The sequence below is a fragment of the Lepidochelys olivacea genome (assembly GCF_965140295.1).
Source record: "Lepidochelys olivacea isolate rLepOli2 genome assembly, chromosome: 17".
NCBI classification, from domain to species: Eukaryota; Metazoa; Chordata; order Testudines; family Cheloniidae; genus Lepidochelys; species Lepidochelys olivacea.
Genome location: NC_140427.1, coordinates 13,528,333 through 13,555,638, shown reverse-complemented (window position 1 = coordinate 13,555,638; position 27,306 = coordinate 13,528,333). Strand labels below are relative to the sequence as shown.

The 27,306-nt window shown below is 40.7% G+C and overlaps 1 protein-coding gene and 1 long non-coding RNA gene across 5 annotated transcripts in view; one reads left to right on the top strand and one right to left on the bottom strand.

Moving 5' to 3' along the window:
* The window catches only part of LOC311532354, a 103,487-nt gene extending 101,786 nt beyond the window's left edge, over positions 1–1,701 (top strand). For both annotated transcript variants that reach the window (XR_014714366.1, XR_014714367.1), the window contains one exon: positions 1,099–1,701. This is a non-coding gene — a long non-coding RNA (uncharacterized lncRNA). The remainder of the gene's footprint in view (positions 1–1,098) is intronic.
* Positions 1–27,306, bottom strand: part of CALN1 (calneuron 1) — a 200,873-nt gene that overhangs the window by 39,216 nt on the left and 134,351 nt on the right. The gene's annotated exons all lie outside the window — the stretch shown is intronic.

Below are 27,306 nucleotides of genomic sequence, written 5' to 3'. Positions count from 1 at the left end.
AATGGGTCTTGCTAAACAGCACTGACTGGGAGTAGGGAGACCTGGGTTCTATAAGTGATTCTGATGCTGCCTCACTGGGATTCTGAGCCTGTCACTTGGGCCAACATTTTCAGACGTGGAATCTGATTTTGGGTGCCTAACATGGGACATCGCGGGCCTGATTTTCAGAGCACCCATCGTTCCTTCTGAGAGCGAGAGGGAGCTCAACACCTGATACAAATCAGGCCCAATGTGTATCAAACCGGGCACCCTACATCATTGACTGCTTTTGGAAAGTTTTGTTTTTAGGACCCACTCCTGCTCTTTTTTTAATGCCAGTGGCAAAACACTCATTGATTTAAATGGACACACCATCGCCATCTGTTTCACTACCAAATACAAAGATGGGGATTGTATTCAATTATCCCAAAGTCCCTAACTGATGGTAACAAAGTGCAAGACAAGAACAGCGTACATTCTGCAAGACCTTCTTGTGCCTTGAATAAATCCTCAAACACACATTCACTGTACCAACAAGCCAAAGTCTAAGTGAGGCCTGTATTCTAATTCATTATTGCAAAAATGATCCAACCAACTTAAATAACATTCTTGTGCTACTCTACATCAATTGCGAGTACAGTAGCGAACAGGTTTTTAGGCATGCTTCCTATATCACTGGTCCCAGATGCACCTTAGGTGATGAATCACATCAATGCTGCCTTGGCCATTATTCATTGGTGTCTCACTCCATTGATTGCTTAATAAAGATAAAAGCTTAGTGTAAATACAAGAAGGGGGGAGAGAATACCTGAGAATTAGTGTTCAAGTCTTATTGAGTGCTTGATTAAAATCACAAGGTTATCACGGGGCAGGCTATTGAAATGTAAAGTTGTACAGCAGACTAGTGATCCTCAGATGGTACAGAGATTTGATTCAGTACCCAAAGTTTCTGATGTTTATCCAAAGTCTGAATACATTGGGCCAAATTCTGCTCACACTTACACCAAGCAAAGCCTATGTTTGTCACACACACCCATCCACCTATCTGGGTTGTTACTCACCAGGTTCAGAAGCCCTACTCTAAGCAAAACTTTATACCGGTTTCTTTTATTCTCCTAGGTTGCATTCTCACTTATCACAACGTCACCTTCATCTCGTGCACTGGAAAGTAGTGCTGACTGGGGGTTATAACTGGAGACTTGGACGTCAGGAACCCTGGATTCTGTTCCCAAGTCTACTGTGGACCACTTTAAGTCCTACTCACTTATCCGAAGATATCAAAGCATACTAGAAAGGTAGAGAGGTTAAAGAGGTGTGATGTAAAGTAAGCCTGATTCTCAGCTATGCTGGGAACATACAGCTCACACTGTTTTCATCTGCAGATCTGAGTGCTCAGCATCACTGAAAGTCAGGTCCTGGATATTTTATTAACAACTTATTTCATATAAACCTCCCAAAAAAGCCATCAGACAATGACGACTTTTGGTCACCCCTGACCCGGGACGATATTGTAGGGTTGAAAACCGTTATTAAATTCCAGACACAGTGAAAAGAAAACAATAAATCTTCCACCACACAGCAGAAGTCTCCAATTGACACATTTGCGGTATGTTTGCACAATCCATTACAAGTAGGGCTACAACCATACCAGGATTTCTTACACTTTTTCTGGGTTCTGTATCTTAGTGAACTCTGCTGGTTGGAACAAGTCTACGGTAGTGTGTTAAGGAGGTGCAATCTCAGCCAAGAATGAAATGAAATGAAATGAAAAAGGGAATTTCATTTATTAAATTGCTCTGTTTCATCTTTTTTAGCCACACTGGTTGCTCTCAGTTGCTTCATTCCCATAGCTCCCCCCAGGCTCCAGAACATCAACCACAGTGGTGGCACATTTAAGCGGAGATGATGGGCAGTTGTTACAAATGTCTCTGTGTTAACCCCTTGCAACATCACCCAGCAATATGAGTGATGACTAAGGTAGGATGGAAAATGCAGTATTCGAAGTGTTAAGTAGCTCAGTTGGCGAGCCACTGGTTCCACAGAACTGGGGCATCACCTTTTCAGGTAACAGTGACGTGTCATCTACAATTAACACCAGCAACATGCCTGTCTAAACTGATATCTCCTCTATGGCTATTCCCGGTATTGCTAGATATTGCGCACTAAATAAAAAATGGTGGTATTAAGGCTCAATTTCATCTTAAAAACACAAATAACTATTTCAGAGTAGCAGCCATGTCAGTTTGTATTTGCAAAAAGAAAAGGAGGACTTGTGGCACCTTAGAGACTAACCAATTTATTTGAGCATAAGCTTTCGTGAGCTACAGCATCCAATGAAGTGAGCTGTAGCTCACGAAAGCTTGTGCTCAAATAAATTGGTTAGTCTCTAGGTGCCACAAGTACTCCTTTTCTTTTTGCAAATAACTATTTGTTTAGCTACTTCAAGAGCTTACTGCTGGAGATTTTTTTGTAGGCAAGTGTCTGTGTTCCTATGTTCAAATCCATATCTTTAGGGGATCCAGAAGTACTTGAATCCAAGCTCTGAGCTGGCCCATTAGACAGGCTGGACGCAAACCCACATTTGATCTAACTAGAGCAAAAAAGACTTAACTAGATGTTTGTATTTGTTTCCGTGTTATTTCTAGTGTAGATCACTAGACTGACTTCTCTCTGTCTTCCTTCTCCTGGGATTTTACCCTTTGGAAATAAGATCAGGACAGTTTCCTTGGAAGCTCCATACTTTCTAGGTGCAAAGGGCTTTAGATTGGTCCCTGGCATTTTACTGATTAGAGCTTAGGCTTTACAGGCACAGCAAGAATACATTAAGTCAAAAATCTCAGGAGATCTCACAAGTGAAATCCAGAGTTAGAGAGAGACTGTGTATGGCTTCAGGAGCTGAGATCTTAAAGCAAAAGATCCAGCAGATGACTAAACATAAGCAGAGACTTCTATGTAGATAGTCATGCTTCCAAGGGGTGAAGCAGCCAATATCTGAAGACCAGCAAGCATTTCTGATTAAGAGAAAAATGAACAAAAGCTAGATTTTGGCACTGTCAAGGGGAGAAAGAAAGGAGAAAATATTAAGACAACAACTAACTCGTGGCTCAGAAGAAGGCAAAATGCATTACGGAAAATCTGCATGCCTATATGAAGTGAAGTAAGGGGCTCCCCCTTCTAATGAAAGCCTGCAGTTGAGAGACACAAGATGCACTTCACCTGGTTCAGACGAGACTCTATCCACGCCATTGCTATGAACAGAGTCACGGGCAGTTTAGCAGCATGAATGTGATTTAAAGAACTGAAGAAGTGTCTGGGGAGGTATTTGACGATCTAGCAAAAATATTTGCCAGATGTCACCCATTCTACTCATATAGAGTTGAGGAAGAAAGCAGTTCATGCAGCAAATGCCAAGTCTCAGGAAGCGTGGGGTCTGCCAGGGGGGGTGCTCACATTGAAATCATATACCTGCAGTGTCGGGAGCAAGTCAGACACACTGATTCACATTCACACATATCGTATTTTATTGCAAATAGCTGTTTTAATGTCTGCCTTGCAGTGTGTTGCAGGAAGAGGAATTCTGCCTCTTTGATCATAGGGATTTGGTTGCAGTCAAGCTGTGGAATAGCCTTGTAAACGTCTGATGGTCTGGAATACATTATAACCAATGGTAAGCAAGCAGTCGGAGGAAATGTTCAGATAACAGAGTGATGGGTACCAGTACAAGAACCCAGACAGACAAAAACACTAGTCACGAAAATTTGAAAGCAAATTTCAGTTCGCCATATTTTCTACCCTACTGTATTTGCTTTCTGTGAATTTTTGTGCCTTCAAGCTTCACTAGCACAAATACGTCCAAAAGCCTAATTGTGAGCTTGACTGTAATATTCTTGGAAAGGAAATTTAAATGTGTGTGTTCACTGGTAAAGTTCACAATTTCCAATCTGTTGTGTTGGTTATTTACCAGAGTCATCCAATCAGAGATCAGAAAGAGCACAGTTTGACTTTTGTAACTAAGCAACACAGCACAAATTGCAAATTGTGAATATTCATCATTTGACAAAATATTTTATTTGTTGTCTATTAATTTCTTTCAGAAAAAATGTGAGGGTTTCACTGTTTGTTTGTGGGACAAGTTGCAAATGAGATTTAAAAAAAACCCATCAAATAAATTATGTATGGACAAATTATTTGCTCACTTCTATTTACAACACTATGGCTGGCCTCTGGTATTAACGGAAACATGACTTCCCAAGTGCTGTTTAGTTGCAGTAATAAAACAGCATGTAGTTGAAGCCAGTGACTACTATTATCGTAAACACAGAGTGACTGATTCAATGGCACCTTCCGTCTTGGTGAACTTGTCCTTTGTAGAATTAGCAAGCACAAAGGGTTGCTTAAAACCAGAACTGTGCAGAAGGGAGCATGCATTTAATACAGAAGGTGGCTTTTGCTGTAAACTTTTACAGGTTAAAGTTGAAAAATATTCTGCATGTTTATTTTGTGTTGGTTTTTTCTTAATTAGATCAAAGGATTCCGTTCATAAAAAGTTCGGCCCAAAACATAACCTCGCGGTGCTAGCCATAAATGGGATTCATTTAGCAAAGCAACTTAGAGCAATCACATTTCCACCCACACACCTTGAAGAGGACACAGTTTATGTTGAAAATGAATAATTAACTATGAGTTAGTGTACCCATATTTTCCACTTTCAGGAAAAACAGTGGTCTTTCTCCTGGCTCCAATTACCATGGAATGATCAACGTTCTTTATAGAAATCAAGGAGGAGACGCGCCATGTGTGTTAATAATTGACTCCTGCACTCAATGAAAATTCCAAACCTGAGTGTGGCAGAGTAATAAACAGCAAGTAACAGTGGGTGACTTCACATCACTGTTTCCCCACCTAAATAACTGATGCAAAAGGAAATAGACCAATTAGAGGCAGACCCAATCCAAACATTTGGATTCCAACAAGCACAAACGCTGCAGCTCAGATCCTCCTCTAGTTCTAACTGAACTAGTACCTTCACGGCTCCAACTGAAAACAAACCCTTTGGAAATCTCCTTCCACTTTTAGTCACTAAAGAACCCATTATGACTGTAGTCTAATGCTTAAAGGATGGATGGGACTGGGTGTTAAGTCTGTTACAGAGCAGGCAATACAGTTTAGGAGTCTTACATGATATTGGCACTTAGACCCAGATCTACAAAGGGACTTGAGCAACTTTAGCCCAGATTTGGAATCCACAAAACTCCTGCTCAGCTCCATCTAATCTTAAATTCACTTGGCACCTAAATTTTCACCTAATCCTCAATTCCCTTAGGAACCTAGGTTTCTGCCTCCGGATATGCCCACCACTGCCTCGGACAGGCATCCAGAATGCTCATCTTACATCTCAGCCCCAGCATGACCCTCAAACCAGGTGAAGATCGGTGGAATAGCGCCTATCTTGCCTGTGGACCCAGATCCAGTAGGTGTTCTCTGAGCACACCTACCTCTGCACAAAATGGCCAAGGAGTGGCAGGAAGGAGGAGGCAGTCTCTCTTATAAACTTTAGTCCACTGGTTAGGGCAGTGGTTTTCAACCTTTTTTCATTTGCGGACCCCTACAAATTTTCAAATTGAGATGTGAATCCCATTGGAAATCTTAGATATAGTCTGCGGATCCCCAGGGGTATGCGGAGCACAGATTGAAAACCACTGGGTTAGGGAACTCACCCAAGATGTGGAAGACCCTGGTTCAAATTTCCCCCTCTGACTAAAGAGGAGACAAGTGCGTACCCTAACCACTGGACTATAGAGTCATTCTCACATTCTGTCTCTAGGCCCAGTAATTATTGAAGCCATTCCACTTTATATGAATAATTCAACAAGAGAGCATGAGAGACCCACATCAGAACATCCCATATTCCAGTGATTAGGTAACTTGAGATTAATTATCCTAATCCTATAGAATGTAAAATAGAACGACCCATTGGTTGCTCAAACCAACATCCAACTATGCTTGATTTTTAGGGTTGTTGCTCAAAATCCAAACCCTTACCTGAATTCTGAAAACGTCCCCAATCTTTATAATGGGCCAAATTCCTACACCAAACTTCTGGGTGTTTAACTCATGCTGCAAAATTGGGACCCAGGTATCAATTTCTAACATTAATGCCATATTTAATACGCTAAAACTGTTTTTAGTACCTTAAAGCCTGCCTCTAGCCACAGTTTTTAGAAAGCTGCAGAGTCTTCAGTTCTTGGACTATTTCTGGGACTGACTAATAACCTCTCGATAGCTATAGCTATCATCTAAACAACATAGCGATGTATCAGCTAGAGAGGCCAGCCATGAGGAAACCTAGTGACAGCCTTGCTAGCATGAACTTTGCACTTTGGTTTGAGCTATGGTATCAGAGCAGCTTTAACCCAGAGTCTCTTATTATGTTATACCATCGATGGCAAACCCGAAGATATAGGATTACAGGAGAGATGGGAAATGTAATTACCTTAACCAACCACCCTCAGAGCCATCATGTGCCATCATCTGTTGCCATTGATGGAAAGACCACATTATTGCAATTCCTCTTTAGAGGCTGACCTGCGCACAACCTACCCCTGTCAATTACATTCACATTTCCCTACTTGAGGCAGTCCCATTGTATACAGTGACTAAGTCTTTAACAAAAAAAATGGCTTTCAGGAGTTCATTCAGAAAACTTGGGGAGGTCTGAAAACAGTTCCATGAAATGCAGCACTACCTGAAATTCAAGGAGATGTCTGCATTTCCTTAAAAACCTTTGCACTGTAAAGGGTAGGGAGAAAATAAATAGCCTGATTTCCAGTGAAGACAGGCCCACTTCTGTATTGTCAGTTTGGATTGCTCCATCACTGTGTAAAAATATAGGTGAAGTTAACACAGTAAAGTACATGTACAATATTTCAGTCTGACCGTCACTGCTATATTTAATTGCATGAAATAAAATAGTGCTATGCATTAATACACTTACTGTGTTCACTGTTAATTAATAATTAGAGTAAAATTTTATAAAAATGCACAAAAAAAGAAATGTAAAATCCATATAGCAGGGGGTCACCAGAGAGTGTGATGACCCAATACATTATTAAGTGACCACAAGCCAGACAATGTAGAAGGATCCCCAGGATAACGATTCACCAGTTTGTGGGATTGCCCACCTCTCCTCCCGATATGCACCGTATCTGAAGTGTAATAAAGTCAGGGAATGAACTATTTAAAACCTGGCCAAACACCGAGCTTTCTCCCCATATATATCAATATATTTAACAGAGATGTAATACCAGATACAGCAGTCTGAGCTGATCTGGTGACGGTTTGCCATCAGCTGACTGCTTAGTAGATCTGGTCAAGAAACCAGAATTTCCGTTCCGTATGAAATCCCAATTTTTTGACATATGTTTCTGTTCCAAATTGGAATAAAAAGCTAAGTTTTCCAGCAAAATGACAATGCTGGGGAAAAAAATTGATTTTGAAATATTTATCAAAACAAAGCATTTTTACCTTATTTCAACATGAAACAAAATGTTTATGAAACACTGAATCATGTATGATATAGTAATTTTATTAAATGTATATTAAAATGTGAAAGTCAAAGTGAAATAATATACATAATATAAAATAAAGTCTAAGCAAAAGGAATCAATGTTATCCAAATTAAATTAGGAAGTTGAAATGATTCATTTTGACTTTTTCCTGTCAAAACTTTAGCTGAAATTGACATACTCTTGAAAAACAGTTAAGATTTTGATGAAAATGCATTTTTCGACAGAAAACTATTCCATCACATGTTTTTACCAGATCAACTAATTAGTTTTGAGAAGCAGTAGATACAGTACAAACACCGAGATATTTGATTCACTCACTTAACAAAAGCTATTTAAACCTTAGGACGCTGTCGGTGAAATGACAAACTTAATCATTTCCCTTAGTGATAGATCTGATGGTTCCTATTTTTCACATAGGACAGCTTGCTGCTTATGGAGCGCTGCCTGTTGATAACAGCTAGGCAGTTGCAAGCTGCACTGTATACCCCGTTAGCCTACAGGAAAGCATGCTCATATCACCATTATCTTGTGCTATCACTTGACACAATTTGTTTGTCCCTACCACTTGGTTAATGACGAGATGCAACAAGATCATGGGCTCTTTGGGGCAGAGACTGTCTTGTTACTACAAACTTAACAGAGCCCACTGTGCCATGTGCTGGATAACAGCTTCATGTAAAGAGCTATACAGAATCAGACATCTCTCCTATATAGAACGCTCCTAGAACACACCCCTGTTCCTAACCAGTGCCTCTAAGTGCTATTGCAATATAAATCAATAACAACAACAACAGTGATATGCACATGATAAATCCATGGATCGATCACATTAGATGGAGCCAGCAGTCAAGTTACAATGTTCTGGTTTTTGTATGTATGATGCTATATGTTGGGCCAGTGCCAAATTAATATGAATTGCTATGACTGATATGAATGAATGTGGTAAGCATGAGTTTGGTATGGCTTGGGATGTCTGAATCTGCTAGAGGATTCTGGGAGCAGGATTCTCTTAGCATTATATAAATGGTGTGGAAAATTACTGGCGGTGCTAAAACGGCACCTGAATGGCTAATAAAGGCTCAATCTGTGTGTATGTTTCAACATCGAATTTTGGAATATCAGCAGGGGAACCAGCTCCTGTAAAATCATGCAATCAGTGGGCTTAGTACAAGCTGACCTGGGTCAAAATGGTATCACATTAAGAGCTTAAGTGAATAATTGATAAGAGGGTAAACGATGATTGAGTTTTGGTCTCTGTCTGCTTTGCAGTCCCTCCCAAAATATTAATTAAAGAAAATCAGGAATAAGACACCCACAAGGCACATTTCTGGGACAAGCGACTCCTTTGAGAATAAAAAGTATAAATGCTAAGCAAAGTAAATTAGTTAATTGGGGAACTAACTTAACATCTGAAGAGGTTCAAGACTGTGAGACAGAAGTCCTCAGGGTGAGCTAGACCCCGCTTCCGGGGACACTTGATGGACCAAGTAGCTGAGAGGGGAAAAGAAAAGAAGAGCAGATGTCTCCATCTAGAATTGGTAGATAAACCTGCTTTGTTTGCCAATCAGGATACTGTGTAAGGCTAACATAGTTATTGAGGCTTTATGTTTGAGGAACTGAGGCTTATTGGGAAAGATGTGTACTGTGTAACCTTAACTACTTGTGTGAGTCTTTGTCAAATACATTACTATGCATTAAGCATATTGGTTTCTGAATTCTCACTGGTACCGGTAACAATGTGCCCAGCTGTGGGCCATTAAAGATCCGTTTCAACACTGTGTATGTTCTCTTTTATGAGAACTCAGAACAAAGGATACTGTGAATTACCATCCGCCAAATTGGAGAGGTAGGAGAGCTTCATAGAGGCAGTGTTGCAGCAAACTAATTAAGCATGTGTTTAAGTTTAAGACATTGAGATCAGTAGGACATCTTACATGCTTGGCTGAATAGAGATGGAATTATCATGTGCTTATCAATTTTGCTGAATCAGGGCCAGAATAGATCTGGCTTCAGACGACTATATAAATCTTCAGACTGAGTTTGTGTTCTTAATGCACTAAAGGAAACAATACCTAAGAGTTTGACTATAAACCAGCAGAGTTAGTTTTTGCTTACACACAAATCAAAACTGATTATAGTTACATCAGTGCAACCCCTACTCTGGATGCAGTAATACCAGCATAAACTAGCTTTATGTAAAAATCAGCCCTTTTATTTTGGTAATTAAGTGATACAAACACTTTGATAACACTATAACTGTGTTCACACCAGGGACTTTCACCACCTCTATGTAACTAGATCTGTTTTTAAATCAGTATCATTTTGATAATACGATGTGTAGATCAGCCCTAACAGGAAAATCTAGCAGTGGCTACTCTCAACTTGAAGATGTGTTTGTTTTGTTTAAAAACAACCCAACATGGTTTTAATGGAAGCATCTGAATAACTGACATTGAAATGTTGTAAAGGCAAAGGGGGAATAACATATTCACAACTCCAGAATGCTCTCCTTTCTTTCCACTGGGGAGTGGTGATTCAGTTAAGGAAACAGTTCTCATTTTTTGGGTGTGTGGCCCAGGGGCACAATTAAAGCTGCGTGCTGAAGTGGTATGTATAGCCCTGCTCTGAGCGGGTGTGTTCCCCAAGTTGATTAGAAGTCAAAAGTTAACTGCTGTTGCAGCAGCTCTGAGTCATAAAACATGCTCCCCCCCGCACGCTGGGTAGACAGACGTTTGGAGGTTCCAAAATATGCCCTGCATAAGCATGCTAATGTTTAAGCCCATAGACACTATCCACCCACCAGACACTCTCCCCACATTTGACACTTCAGTAGGAGGATATGCCACTCTCTCCTGCCTCCTTACCCTCTCCAATTGCATGGTTTAGTGGGGGAACCTGCGAGGCCCTACATGCTCCCCGAGATAGCGGCAGGATCCCTTAACTGCACCTCTTGATTCAGAATCTCTCTCTTACATTTAGCAGCATTTGGAGTTTCTCCATGACCTGCAGCTAAGAGGGCAATACAGCAGCTGAAATGTTACCACAGCCAAGGTTTTAAATAGCTCCAGGATTTCAGAAGCCCCAGAGAACAGCTGAGTGTAGAAAGCAGTGCAGCAGTAGGACACAGCAAAGGGAGTGCTGAGGTCAAGCAACAGCTGGAGAGGAAAAGGGCTCTCCAAGCTACTCACCATGCCATGACCCTAACCAAAGGAAGGCACAGGAGTCACGTGGCCTTCCCAAGACAAGTCCTACAGGAAGAAGTTGGGAAAGAGGGTAGATCATCTGGTATCTCCTAAATAAGCAACCAGCTTCTCTCCAATGTATGTAAGTGGGAATGGTTATTATGCAGCAGGACTCACTGCACAAACATATGCATTCCATTTGGCAGTGGGCAAAAGTTACAGAAAACTCTTAAAAAGAAAAGGAGGACTTGTGGCACCTTAGAGACTAACCAATTTATTTGAGCATAAGCTTTCGTGAGCTACAGCCCACTTCATCGGATGTAGCTCACGAAAGCTTATGCTCAAATAAATTTGCTAGTCTGTAAGGTGCCACAATTTTTGCGAATACAGACTAAACGGCTGCTACTCTGAAACCAGAAAATTCTTAGGCTACGGCTATACGAGAGAGCTCACAGCAGTACAACATTTTGATTTATGCATCTATTAGCAAAATGATCAGTTACATTTTGATTGCAAGCATCTTATTTATGGCTAATAAAAGGCTGCTCTATTTTATGGGCCAAGGTGGAGATTTCTAACCACCATCCTTGCAAAGTCAACGTCTGATCTGTACATGATACAAAAATGTTAGTGTGAGAGGACAGAGATGGAACTATGTAAAGTCACTATGTGCAGGTAATATTCTTGCTCAACTGTTAACACAGTAAACCTACTTGCACATTAGATGCATTTAAATTTACTTGCGTCCTGGGTTGCTATTCAGTGTGAAATTAAAACTAAACAAATCTCAGCCTAAGTTTCCTATTACAGGCGCCTTTTCCTTGGGTTTCTCACTGCAGGACCCCTCTGGCCAAGGGAAACATTCAAATCTCAATAAGCAAAACTCCTGTGTTGGAACTAAGAGGACCTACCTAGTGTGGGTGCCAAGATGAGTCAGGAAAGCAGCTCTACATCTCTGAGCAAGGTCCTAGAATCTGACACCCTATTTCAGTCATTCTTACAAGGTTGCTTTGTCTTTCAAGTGTAGAATTTTGTAAAAAAAAAAAAAAAAAAAAGGTGGGGGGGCCACACTAACACATAACATAACTGATCATACCACTGTTGCCTTGCAGATTCCTTATGAAGACTTTTTTTTTAATTGCCCATATGCCTCGGACTAATTCAGTCAATGGATCCATTAACACTAGATCTGAATTGTTGGCCACCTCTTGGAATGTAGTCACAGCTGGCATTCCAAATTCCCCAGGATTGTGGCTCTGTTTCTCTCTCATACTGCTATTTTCTTAGATAGTAGTTTTGCTTCCCTATGAACTCCAGATCCATCAATCAATTGCCAAACCAATTGCTGAGGTCACAAGATCCAAAACAAAAACAATCCCAGGAACACAAAGGAACTGGCTGGATTGATAAACGGCAAGACCAGCAGTGTACTCCTATTGGGCAGATTAGTGAACGGATCTGTCATATGACCTACTTAAGTCATATGACGTACTGCAAAGAATTCACGAGCCTCACTCAGCTGTATATTTCTATAATGAATGTATAACTTAATAGAACTCATTGAGTTCAACCTTAGAATCCTAGCTCTGTCAAGACTCCCATTGACTTCACGTTAACAGATATCAATGGGTGCTTTGCCTAACGATTGCAAGATCGGGCATTCCTGTCCCACTGAGCTTCAGCCATGCTTTCGGCAACTTTACTGAAAACAGTCCACACGAGTGTTCCGACTGCTTCCAGCACTGGCTCCCGGGACCATTACTAAAAATGATGTGAAAACCAATTCTCAGCAATCTGTTGTGTGTGCGAAAATCAATGCCACATGAGACCGAACAGAGATTGAAACAAGCACAGATCATGAACTTGACATGACAGTATTCAACAAGCCTAATTCTGCCCTCAGATACACCTGTGCAACCCCCAGTCACTTCAGTGGGCTGTAAAGAGATTCACAGGATGTAACTGAGGGAAGAACATGCCCTGAGGTGTCCTAATGCATGGCTACATTGTTGCATGGCACATAGAAATCCAAAGATTAAGCAGTTCAGACAACTTCATTTAGGAACGTACATTCGACCAATTGAGTCTCTCATGCCCTGCGAACTCAGGATGGATGTCCTCCTCTTCCATTCAAGTAAAGAATGAGACCTGGCTCGAGTTCCTGAGTGTACAACTCAGGAGGTTTAGAGATCAAGGAAAGCAGTTGGACCTTCTGAGGTGTTCTCAGTGGTTATGTTTCCAAGGTCACATTGGGGATCCTAAAATGTAAGAAGTTTGAAGCTTCACAAACTCCTTATCAATTGTCAAAATGAGACACAATCCAATTTAGGCTCAAACCTGGGTTTACTGTAAAGGCTATGACTCACTTTCACCTAAGCAATTGTGTGCCTCTTCTCATGCTAGCGTGTATTGTAGGCAACACACTGAATATACATCAGATTTGATTTCTAAGATGATTGCACAGTACTGTTTCAGTGCTCTGCAATCTGCATTATGGTATTAGATAACAGATAAGAACCTCATTTTTCCTTAGACCTAAAATGCAAAATCTTGTCTGCCTGTTGGTCACAGGCTGACTGATCCAACACATGCATTAAAATTACTTCCTTGACTCGTTCTTTTTTTCTTTTGCTGTGACAGCTGATTTTGTTTCCCTCCCTCACTACTCTAGAATATCAGTAGCTGGCAAGAGCCAGCAAATGCAACGTGAACGGCTGGAGGGGACTTGAGAATTGATCACCTTGTTTTTACCAAGGCAAAAAACTGTACTCATAGCAACAGAGTAACCAGCCGTTTCTGTAGGCTTCAACTGAACTTTCTACCTTGTCAGTAGAGCTTTCGGAGTTGATTTTTATTCTAGGGAGGAGGAATAAAGAACCTCAGTGTCAGACTTATGGTCTAACATAGTATATACTGTCTTGCCTCCAGAAATGTACTTTACACTATTTAGAGAAAGGAAATGTTACCAAAAAAAAAAAAATGCGCATGAAGCAAAACACAAATCACAAACAACAAAATTATAGGGACACTCCATAGTAGAAATAAGACAGACCGCAGCATCTGAAAAACTTATTCACTAAACCTTTCATTCACACACTGGATCTTCTTCTGATGCCTTTGACATACGATCATCACTGTTTTTCATACAATGTTCTCTTTAAGTTGATCACAAAAATGCGGGGGTTGGGGGAAGGAGGTTAAGTTACACGTTTCTTGTCTTCAGCTGAAGTGAAGTACCCCTCTATTTTTTTCAGGCCTGAGATTGTTCCTGAAAATACCATTGGCAATCAGAAGTGGATGTTAGTGAAACCACAGTGGAATTAATCCAGGCTTTTCCATTGCAGAGTCAAGCAATGATGAGCAATGATGAGCCAGTGATGTTCTTTGCTAAATACTAAAGGCCAGTGTTTTCAAAAGTAGGTTTTGGGTGCCCAACTTGAGACACCTTTAAAGAAGCCTGGTTTTCAGAATACTGGTGACTCAGCACTTTCTGAAAATCAGACTTCTTTGTGCTGTCTCAAGTTATGCACCCAACAAAAAACACCCAAAAATCATGTCACTTCTAGAGCTGAGGAGGAATTTTCAATAAAACAATTTTTTTTCCGTTAGAAAATACTGATTCATCAAACCTGAAACTGTTCACAGGAAAGGGTTGGTTTTGATACATTTCCCATTTTGGAAAAAAAAAAAATCAAAAATTTCAAAATTGTCAAAACATCTTGGTTCAATATTATCAAAACAAAAGCTTTCTGGCTTTTGGGTTGAAACAACTTTTGGTTTTGAAATTAAGTTTTTACTATACATTTTTGATAAGGTGAACATGGAAACAAAATATTCCAACTTTATGCAAAATAAAATGTTTCAATTTTTTTTCTGTTGGGTTTACGAAAATTTTCAAAATCTTGAAACTTCTCACAGGAGAGGAAAACTGCATCCTGTCCAGCCCTATTAATTTCATTAAGGGAGGTATGTCTCCTTGGAACCATCAGAATCTTCTTAGCCACAAAGCATCCTATCTTTTAAAGTACTATTTGATCTAAACTATAAGCTTGATCCCAGTGCCCGTCGCAGTACAAATCTAATACATGCACAAAGGAGAAAGTTGCCAAGTGAAGCTGATGACATTAGAATGAACTGATAAACTAATCCAAGGTATATCCTCAGGCACCTTTGGATTGCCGTTTTTTCTTATTAAATACTGGAGCAGTAGTGAGCACGTATTAAATATTGCCATCTATGTGTGAGGCATTGCACTGATTAGGCATGTAGAAGTCCTAAAAGTTGCAGAACTGAACCCTTAATGTATGTGCCAGGAAAGATGCCAGAGCATTTCTTGTAACAGCATTAATCTGCAGTCCTGGCCAAATTCCAGTTCTGATCATTACATTCTGCCATGCCCTATTTCTTCTGTGGTTTCACTTGTACAAGGTATTCCTCTTCTGAACTGTTTTGTTGTATTTGTTATTTGTTCTTCACCCCCAAGGTAGCTGAGTTTTAGTGTTGGAGTAAGTTAGGTCTGTAGACAGTGTGTACCAGTTTACATTTGGTAAATGTTTTGGTATGCTTTAGGGTGAACGATATTGCAAGATATAAATGTAGGACATTACTACAACTGGATTCATGGGTGTAGTGTACAAGTCTCTACATATTCAACTAATCATTTATTGGTATTTCCATTATCCCACACAAATATATCAGTCCCATCTGCTTGACATACCATTGCATTTTGGCCCAAGCTTTCCAAACCTGGGTGACTAAAGTTAGGTATCTAAAATGAATGACTATATTGTCAGAGGTGCTGGGCACTCTACATCTCCCACAGCCTATAAAAAAAAGTAGAGAAATTCTTAGTGAACCAGTTGCAGGAGCAGGGACTAAAAGCAGAATCACTCTAGATTTACACCACTGAAAGTTAAAGCAGGGTTTAGCCTAGAAATTTTGGCTGCAATTGGATGATCACCCCCCCCCAAAAAAAGGAAGAAACAATTAAATATTTTCATAATCAAGCAGTGAAACCTCACCTTGCAGAATGTATCACTTCTTCTCACAATACCCAAGATGTCAACCTACTTTCAGTCCTTAGTTATGCAATAATCTCATTGAAGTCAATGGGACTACAGTGAGAACTATTTATGTAGGACTGGTCCAGCAACGCTATCTGCTGTAAATGATGATTACATGATTGATAAAGATGAATACATAAAAGTAATTATTGATTTAGAGCCTGACACAAGACCACTGGAGTCACAGGTAGGAGTTCTGTCAGGAAAAACAGTGTAAGATCATGCAATTTAAGACTGTATCATAATGTACACGCACAAGGGCACCAAGTTAAGGTTACACAGGCAGCTTTGATTCAGTACTTCCTAATTTTTGAGTGCTTGACTTTGCAACCTTAATAATGTTCTTTTAACGTGCTTTTTGTGTGTAACTTATATATGTGCATGTGCATCTATACATGTGTGTATCTGTTTGTTCCCCTTCACCTGAAGAAATTAAATTGCATTTATACTTATGTGCTTGAGATTTGACCTCATAAAAACAGTGACAGGCTCTGGAGTGGGCATCAGCTGATCAAAGACATTATCAGAAGAAATGGAAGAAGCCTAGCTGAAAATGAGCATCAAGGGAAGGTGAAACTGACAACCACCATCCTGATAGCCACATGTTAACTGATCAGACACTTGCAAAGTGCATATAAGGTGAGGCACCTACTGACCAGAAAGGAGCAGCAAACCATGGAAGAGTCACAGCATGATTGCATAAGAGGTGCTACAAGAACCTTCCTGAAAAGATACAATTAGTGAGATCAGACCAGCAGGAAAAAGACATGCGGCATTAAACCCAACAGCAACAGGGAGGCAAATTGACAGTACTCTATCCTCTTCTATATCAACATCAAGGCCACGGATGACTCACAGAACTATAAAGAAAAACAACCTAGGATTGCAAGAGGGTACATAACTCCCAATGGCTTTGTTAGAAAGCTGTATGGATGCTTGTATTCCAATTATCACCCTGAAAGCAGGGGTCAACATTTTAAAAATCTGAAAGCTGGAAAAGAATCCACTCCCAATGACATTACATACTATAGTATAGAGAACACTAAGGCATGTTTTTCTGTGGTTCCTGTAGCCTGCAGCTCCCACAGATGCTTATGAGAGCTAGAGGTGTTCTGACACCTCTGCAATATCAGGCATTACGCCCATGTCAAAATATAGTGCCTAATGGTTTTGACCCCGGTTTTGGAAAAAGACCTCAAACCAGCTTTTGATTTTGCAAGCACCGATAACTGGATCTTCAATTACTTATGGGTGTAATTCAGATGATTTAGACATCTAACTGTCGGATTTCACATGCAAATCAGGCAAGTAAGCTTTGAAGGTCATATGAACCACAGCCCCTCCTAATAATTGTGCATGCAATTATTTGACAGTGCAATCTGAGACATTTTCTCATTATGTCAAAGTACCAATGACGTGTGTGTCATTTCCACCTTTTATGGAGGTGCCTTGCATGCCATTCTGAATTACTTTGATATTGAGATAAAATTGGGAAAAACGTATCTCACAGGAGGATACTCTTGGCTTAAATTTAGAACAGGCACATATATAGTAAGATGACAGGTGCTTTAGAAATAACACAGCATATTAGTCACGGGGCATTTCTGAAACTATGGAGTTTCAGTACAGTTAGATCTCTATCTTAATTTTTTAAGGTTTATGGTCTATACTGGAAAACATGAAACCCTTTGAGACCTATTGGAACTGGTTCCAAGGTTTGTAAATTTTAAATGAAAACATTCCTACTTTTCACTTTCCTCCTGCCTCTCGGACTGGATGTATCCCCATAATCTATGTGTGAGTACAATTGTATAGCCTGACTTTTACTATGCCTTCAGTAGCGTGTCCAGCTCTGGCGCATTTTGCCACAGAAAATAAAGAAAGTCAGATGTGGTTTGTCAGACAGACAGGATTGAGAAGGTGCAGAAGCAGAGAGAAGGGATTTTCAACTTGACAATTTTAATGGACTTAATTAGCCACTTTACCTTGATTACCATAAAGCTTTTGATTCTATGTCTCAGATGCAAGTGTGCCTGAGGGTGATTGATATGGGTTTTTAACTCACCTAATTTGATTCCTGTACAGCAATCAACAGTCAGCTGTTTGAACTGCAATCAGAACAGACTGTTTCGGGAAGTGAGAAGAATACAACAGGATTCTAGTCTCTCTTGTCCTTTCCCCAATACTCTTTTACTGTGTGTAAACAGAAGAGTAACTTGAAAAACAAAGAGCTGGTTTCTGGGAGACAAATGGAACTAGGGGAATTTTGTGAAGACAGCATTTCCCAATTCCACTGGACCAACAGCATTCATAGAAAGAATGATCATTACAATAGGCTACAATAGGTAAATTTGTCTCAGTAATTATCATAAGTGACTGAGATGCCCTGTCTGAACAAGGTGCATTCTTCAGACTCTACTGTAAACAGCTAGAAAAGCTTGATAAAGTACACTGCACACGCTTCTTCAAGCTAGTTAGAAAATGGGGAAATGATTTCACAAATATTTTTTATGTTGTTACCATTTTGCCGTTCGAAATGGACCCATTTTCTGTTTTTCATGAAAGTTTCCATGATTTTTTTACCGATTTTTTTTTTCATTTAGCAAACACCTGGTTTGCTGTAAGAAACTGTGGTTTGGGGTAAATAAAACACTTTAATAAGGATTTCAAGAAAAAAAATGATCAAAATTTCTGGGAAAAGGTTGGTAAAAATAGACATTTTCGATTATTCTCAAAATTTTCTCCATTAATTCTTTAATGAAAAGTTTCATGGGGTGTGGGTGGGGATTTTTCAACTAAAAAACCACAACCTTTTTCATACAAAAAGTTTTGATCATCTCTAATTATTATTATTTACTCTTTACAGGGCTCTCTAGAGGCCATAATAAAAATGGGCCCTCAATGTGATAGGATCTGGACAAATGTATGAAAAACGAACAAGTCCAGCCCCAGAGAGCTTACATTTAAGGCACTGATCCTGCAAAGCTGTAGGCATGTGCTTAACTTCATGCACTGTGAGTAGACCCGTTAGCTTAAATGAGACAACTTGCAGTGCGCAAAGTTAAATACGTGTATAAGCTGTTGCAGAATTGGGGACTAAATTAAGCCAGGACTCAGCAAGCTGGTGTTCCAGCCAAGCAGAAGAAATGGAGAGAAGATGAGGGTAATGAAAGTTCGAAACATGCACTTTGAGCCAATGACAGATAAGGAAGAAACACAAGATATCTAAGGAGTGGCCCCCACGCTCCACCAACCTCAACCCAGAAATAAGTCTGTCACCTAGAGAGAGAGATTTTAATATGCCCAGTATATACATTATAAAAATAAATACAAAAAATAAAATCCTCTGAGAGCAACGTAGTTACTTGTGCATTCCAGTCTGCAGAGAAGAGAATAGTGCTCCCTTCAAGACTCAGTCTGCCTGACTTTCCAGACATCTCATCACAGCTGGCATTCAACAGAGCCTCAAAAACGTCCCCATTCTCAACTGGTGTAAAGCAGCATAGCTCCATTGAAGTAATAAAGCTGTGCTGATTTACACCCTCTGAGGATCTGCAGCTCTATCTATAGAATAGATTGTTCTTGTCCCCTCTGACCACATCTCTGGAACACTACACTAATTTGCTTGGTAAATGTACACCATTGTAAAAAGAATGGTCTTCCCCACCAGATCAGTGCCTGGATTGAAATATCACACACACACACAGTGATGGTCAAAGAATGTGCTGTGTTGACTGACCTAGGTATCCTGCTTTCTTACATACACACAAAATCTCTACAGGTGATAACAATTCAGTTGGTAGATTCCTATTGGAATGTAACACTGAAGAAGCAATTTAAAAAAGAAATCTTTGCTAGACATAGTATGGCTGGAAAGATCAAATCCTCTTCATATTTGCCAAGCTTGGGTTCAGAAACCCTGACATTTCAATGAATCATTAGTTTTGAAACTCATTAGAATTGTGTAGCTCAGCTGCATTCTATTCCCTACACACTAACGCAGCAGTATGAAAGATTAGAGATGGGTCCAAACCAGAATACAAACTTCACACTTCCACAAACTTTCAGGGGCCAGTGTGGGGAAGGTGTGTGTGCGCGACGGTGTAGAAGGGTTAAATCCAGACCCAACCTAAGATAGAGATTTTATGGCTTGTGCCCTTCTATACAAAAGACCTATAACACAGCGATTTGATTTAGGCTGCTCAGATTCAGCCTTTATATAGATGTGGAAAAAATTAATCTGGTTTTTCAAACCTATTTACTTTGGAGTCACCAACCATCAGCTGAAAATATTCTTGCTATGCAATCTACCCTGATGGTTTTAACTCTGTGATGCAAACATAGATGCAGAGTGTTCTAAGAGTTTACTAAGGAATACTGGTGGTTAAGAGGAACATTGGCAGTGGATTCATTCTGTCTTTGCGTCCATTTTCAATCTGACCCCGCTCATACCAGCCAGGACCCTGCAAGCTCTCTCCTGTACACAAAGCCCTATATCCCCATTTCCAACCTAGGGGTCTAATCGCATAAACAGTTATTACCAGGCAAAGTGCTTTCTTCAGCAGACTAGTCTTGGACAGATGCAATGTGCTCTGGAATATTTGCAGGATTAGACCCTAAATCCTGAACAAAAAATATTTCATTTGACCCAAAACAACTTTTTTTAAAAACTAAAAAAAAATTCATTTCAGATCAAACTGAAACAATTTAATTTTTCCAGTCTAGCCACCAAACCAAAAAATTAACTGTTCACCTGTTTCTAGATTTAAGTGGTGTGTGGGGTGACTGTCACCCTCTGTACTTCAGTTTGCCAGCAAAAGTAAAGCACTGGGGATCCAATTTATAACAAGCCCAGAATGTTCAGCAATATAAAGAAACATGATGATGATGGTAAAATACCTCACTCTTACATAGCGCTTTTCATCAGTGAATTGCAGAGTGCTTTGCAAACATCAGTATCATTACCTCCATTTCACAGATGGGGAAATTGAAGTACAGAGAGACTAAGAAACTTCCCTAAAGTCATCCAGCAGACCAGTGACAGAGCTGTATATAGAACTCAAGTCTCCTGAGTTCCAAGTCCAGTGTTCTAAGCACTAGGTCACACTAATTTTATTTTATTTTTAAATCTCTAATTTTCTAGTATGAAACATCTTTGTTTTAAAACAATTATGCACAAATTGAAGACTTGGAGAAAAAAATTCCACCTTTCCCGTTTCTTTTTACTATATACTTTTGTGTTTTACAGCGTTAAAAAAAAAATTAAGGAAAATAAATTCCCTTTCTGTACAATTCCAGTACATGTACTTCCTAAGTGAATGTATTTTCACTGGAGGATTACGTCATCATTTGATTTTAGGATCATTATATGTTCTACCCTTAGACTTAAAACTGCCCTTGGGATTCAAGCATTTTTGAATGTCAGAATAAAATACATAGTTTGCTGAAAGCTATTTGAGTAACTGCAAGAGCATTTCAGAGCCAGAAGTTCGTAGCTTTTGTATTGGAGGCAGTAATAAAGAGGTGGAGTTATGAGAAAACATGAGGATGTTTGGCTTGAACCAGTAAATAGAAAGAAGAATTTCTAATCCTGGGGGAAGGGGACACATTGTAACACACTGTCTAAGCACGTGGTATTATGTCACCCCCTACTGGTTAGCTCACAAAGAATATGTAACATTAATAATACCAAAGCTTTTGTCCTAGTGTTTTGACTCTAACTCTAGTGTTTTGAGACCTAAGATTCCTGGGTTCTATCTACACTGAGTCCCACAATACCTATGTAGGTATACAACACATGCTTCATTGAAGATTGGCACTATCTAAGAAGTATTGTGTCATTTCTTTTCCACCCCGAGTGATGCGTCTCTAAAATGTATCCACTTAAACTTTGGAAAGAGAGAGATCGATGAAAAGAAAAGTAAATTGAGTGAATTTTAGGGCTGGTGAAAGTTGCAGGACTGATAACTCTGGAGAAAGCTAATGGATTGACACCCTCTGTATCTTATTTGCAATTCCCTGAGCTATCCAGTCCCCAAGGGAAAGGTATCTAAAACAACACACACAGCAATGACCAAAAGAGAACAGAAATCAAAATAATCTTTGTAAGATTTCTTTTTTGTCTCTTCTTAGCTGAGGTGAAGGCATCTCCATATTCTGCATAACAATATCTAGACTTTGTTCTTGATATCAGAGCTTATCAACCTGTATAATTTGGTAGAGAATCTTCTGAAGTCTGCCTTTCTTTGCCCTCAGTGTACAAAACCTTGAAAAATGAACATGCCTCATGACAGAACTCTTGATCTATGTAAGACCTCCATGGAAACACTGGACAGATATCTTGCTCATTTCACAACAGGGGAAATTACACATAGAAAGTACCGTAAATATCAGTACATAAAGAGGGAGACCAGGAAAGGTTTTGATCATTTAATATCATAGAATCATTGGACTGGAAGGGACCTCAAGAGGTCATCTACTCCAGTTCCCTACACTCATGGCAGGACTAAGTATTATCTAGACCATCCATGACAGTTGTTGTCTAACCTACTCTTAAAAATCTCCAATGATGGAGATTCCACAACCTCCCAGGACAATTTATTCCAGTGCTTAACCACTCTGACAGTTAGGAAGTTTTTCCTAATGTCCAACCTAAACCGCCCTTGCTGCAAGTTAAGCCCACTGGTTCTTGTCCTATCCTCAGAGGTTAAGGAGAATATCTAATTGACAGATATATCCTTATATATTTCTAGTGTTTCCATGGACTTCAATGGTGTTATTCCGGATTTATGCCATAGTAAGTGGTGCTAGAATCTGTTCCAACATATTTCTTCAGTCCTACTTGTGACTTATATATACTTCTTTTTAAAAAATGACGACAGTATAATACCATGTAGAATTCAATTATATACAGTAGTAAATCTTTCCCGGCCACTAGAAAATGCATTAAGACAATCAGTTCTAGAGAATCCTGTGCATTACAAGGCATAACGTATTTCTTCTCTTGCTGGCACAGAAATATATTTCTAACTTCACAAACAGTAAAATGAAGGGGGGGAGAGAGAGAGGCAGAGAGGTACTTTGTCTGGATAACAGTGGATTCATTAAAAGAGAGAGACCTCTGGCATTTCATCAGCTTTCTCTTCACGTTCAGCATCTTTCCACCCACTCGGAAATGGTAAATCATGTCTCTGCTAGAAATTTTTATTTAACAAAGCAACACTTTTTTGGGGGGAGGGGGAAGGAAAGAGGACTAAGCCCGTCCTTCTTTGCCAGTGAAAAGTTTGCAGTGGGTGAGGCAAAGTTCACAGCTAAGTGGGCACAATTTTTGCCCCAACACACTAGACAGTAACCTATTCTACTCCTGCCAGACAAACAATTTCAAACCTCTACAGTGCCTATTTGTAAAATTCATCTCAAAAACACTTGAAAACCAGGGCTTATGTTTTGTTTTTCTTTTTCAAGTGCCAGCTGGACCAGAAACGATGGGCTAAAATTCAGGGCCAGTGATGTATGGACTGTCATCCAAACAAAAGATGGTGTTCACCGCTAGGGAGGTGTGTGATGGAAGAACTAAGCTGTACTATGGCTTATCCTGGAAGAGACTGGTAAGGGACTGGTGGAGAGGCTGAGAAAGGCATTGAACGAGATCAGAGGATGTGATTTGTCAAGGCCACTTAGGACAGAGCTGGAGAGCTAGCACAAGAGAAAGTCATGACTTGAAAGGGGTGGCATAACAAAGTTTGATGGGACTCTTTAAGGAAAAAGATTGGGGTTTTCAAAGGGAGGTAAACACCCAAATCCTATTAACACCCAAATCCTATTGACTTCCAGTGGAAGCTGGGTGCATAACTCCATGAGGCTTTTTTGAACATCCTAGCCCAGGGCGAGGGGCGGTGCCCAGGAGGAAGCAAGGGATGCAACTGAGATCAAACAGTGATCTCATGATTGGGAATGCTAGGGCCACAGAGTTATCCATCAGCTGTGGAGGGTCAGGATTCCTCCCCTTCCTGCCAGTGGGGAATCCCCAGCACCCAGAGCAGTTACTCGACCTGGGTGCTGGGGAGAGCGAAGAGCTATGAAGCACTCATTCGCAGCAGTCAGCATGGTGAGCCTGGCCCTATTAGACCAAAACAATAAAGGCATTTTACAAAGACAGGTGAGCGTGTGCCACTGGGGTGGCACAGTTCTAGGTGTTACGATGGAAAAGCTGTCCAACACGCATCTACGCTCATGACTGGTGGCCTGGTAAAGGTGCATGGCTTACTTTTTCAAACCCTGTTGCCATCTGCAGATGCTAACTGCTTCAAGTCGGTCATCTGCACATGGTTTAACATTGCTGTTTTGCTGATATCACTGCACAACCAATATACCATTTAGGGCCTGATCCACACTCCCTTGAAAAGTCAATGCAAGTCTTTCCATTCAATTCAGTAGTCTTCAGATCAGGCTTTAACCAGCAGACTGCAACTGAAAATCCTGATTTCACACCAGGGCACCACAATGCGACCACTTGGGTGTACATTTAGGGTATGTCTACACTGCACATTGACCCAAGCTCTGTGGGACATGGGCCTGTACAGGGCTGTCCTTACCCATACGCAAAGCATACAGCTGCGTGGGCACCAAATTTCCTGGTGCCCTGCACAGCTGCGTGCTGCTCCAGCCCCTGCTCCGGCTCTGCCCCAGGCCCCCGCCCCTGCTCTGCCCCAGCCCCGCCCCACCCCACTCCCCTGAAGCCTGCTCCACTTCCCTGGCTCCCAGCCGTGCCGCCAGTGAGTGCTGGGGGCTGTTCCCCCATCTCCCCAGGCCTGGGAGCCAGGAGAGCAGAGCAGCCTGGGGTCCCAGGCCTCCACAGGCGGGAACTGGTCCCAGGCTTCCACAGGGGGCCTGTGTGGGGCCCCAGGCTTCCATGGGGGACAGGGCGGGGCTGGCCACTTCCTGCAGGAAGTGGAGTGACCTGGCCCCAGCCTGCTCCACTTCCCTGGCTCCCAGGCAAAAAAATTCATTTGACTGAAAAATCAAGTTGTTGGTAAACAAAAAATTTTGGTGACGTTTTCAACCTTTTGGGGGAAAATTTTTTGAAAAAACAACAAATGGGTCTCTTTTGAACACTTCAGACTGAAAATCACTTCAACATTCAGCAATTCTTTGTGAAAATAGGTTTTTATTTCTCCATCGGCTCCAGTGTTCACATACCTCATTAGGAAATTGTTTTTTTCTGCATTGTTATTGTTCTGTTAAGCAAACCGAAAGACACAAGCATATTACAAGAACCTGATAACAACCACAACAACCGAAAGAAGGTGGTCTAGGGAAGGTTTGTTCTTTAGCAAAATTTCCCAGCATTCCAAATCCCTAATAAGCCATTTCTTAGATACCTCTGAAGAGAGGAAAGATGGTCCAGTGGTTAGGGTGCTGGCCTGGGACTTGGGAAACCTGAGCTCAACTCCCTGCTTTAACAAAGACCCCCAGTGCACCCTGGAGCAAGACACTTACGTTATGTCCACACTACAAGCACTGCAGCAGCGTAGAGACTTGCTACAGCAACAGAAGCGGGTTTTCTATTGCTGTAGAAAACCACTCCTTCAAGAGACAGTGGCTAGGTTGATGGAAGAAGTCTATACTGGAAGAAGTCTATACTGGAACTAGGTTGCCTTAACTACATCTCTCGGGGCGGGGAGGGGAGCTGAATTTTTGACACCCTTGAGTAACATAGCTAGGTTGCCCTAAATTTTAGGTGTAGACCAGACCTTAGTGTCTCTGTGCCTTAATTCCCCCTCTGTAGAATGATGGTAATAGCATTGGCCTACCTGATAGGGGTGATATGGGGGGGAATACATTCATTAAAGATTATTGGAGCTTAGATACTCTGGTAATGGGGGCCATATAAGTACCTAAAATAGATTATTTGAAACTGTTTGGAGAAGCTAAATCAAAAACAAGGGCTCTTTGGGCCTGAACCAGAAGGGCGCTGGACATCTGCAAGTCTATTGATTTAAATTAGTTTTGGGTGTGTAGTCTGTGCTTAGCTTCTGGCCAGAACGGTACTATGGAAAACCCTTCCTCAAAGAACATAAGAACAGTCATACAGAGTCAGACCAAAGGTCCATCTAGCTCAGTATCCTGTTTTCCGACAGTGGCCAATGCCAGGTACCCCAGAGGGAATGAACAGAACAGGTAATCAATCATCAAGTGATCCACCCCCTGTTGCTCATTCCCAGCTTCTGGCAAACAGAGGTGAGGGACAGCATCCCTGCCCATGCTGGCTAATAGCCATTATCTAGTTATCTAGTTCTTTTTTGAACCCTGTTATAGTCTTGGCCTTCACAACATCCTGTGGCAAGGAGTTCCACAGATTGACTGTGCGTTGTGTGAAGAAATACTTCCTTTTGTTTGTTTTAAACCTGCTGCCTATTAATTTGATTTGATCACCCCTAGTTCTTGTGTTATGAGAATAAATAACACTCTTATTAACTTTCCCCACACCAGTCATGATTTTATAGACCTCTATCATATCCCCCTTAGTTATCTCTTTTCCAAGCTGAAAAGTCACCATCTTATTAATCTCTCCTCATATGGAAGCTGTTCCATACCCCTATTCATTTTTGTTGCCCTTTTCTGAACCTTTTCCAATTCCAATATATCTTTTTTGCATTTATCAACATTGAATTTCATCTGCCATTTTGTTGCCCAGTGACCCAGTTTTGAGAGATCCCTTTGTAGCTCTTCACAGTCTGCTGGGGACTTACAAAACTACTCAAGATAGTTATCATCTGAAAATTTTGCCACCTCACTGTTTACCCCGTTTTCCCGATCATTTATGAATATGTTGAATAGGATTAGTCCCAGTACAGACCCCTGGGGGACACCACTATTTATCTCTCTCCATTCTGAAAACTGACCATTTATTCCTACCCTTTGTTTCCTATCTTTTAACCAGTTACCAGTCCATGAGAGGACCTTCCTTCTTTTCCCATGACAGCTTGCTTTGCTCAAGATGGAAGGCATGAGTCCTGCATGCATTCCTCCATTGCCTTTGTTGTTGTACTTGAAACTTAACATAAGGACTATATCTAAATAAAAGACATTTCTCCCAACAAACCCAGCAAAGAAACTTCAAAAGAGCACGCAATATGTATTGAAGGATTTCCACCACTGAACCTATCCAAAGCAGATCTCATAGGGAGCAATGGAGCCCCATGCCAGTTCAAATTCCAGACACGCCATCAACACAGAGACCTACAGCCACGTGCATTTACTTTTGGCACTCACAGCTCCATTCATTTAAAAAAAAAAAAAAAAAAAAAAGAGGAGGACTTGTGGCACCTTAGAGACTAACAAATTTATTTGAGCATAAGCTTTCGTGAGCCACAGCTCACCTCATCGGATGCATTCAGTGGAAAATACAGTGGGGAGATTTATATACACAGAGAACATGGAACAATGGGTGTTACCATACACACTGTAACGAGAATGATCAGGTAAGGTGAGCTATTACCAGCAGGAGAGTGG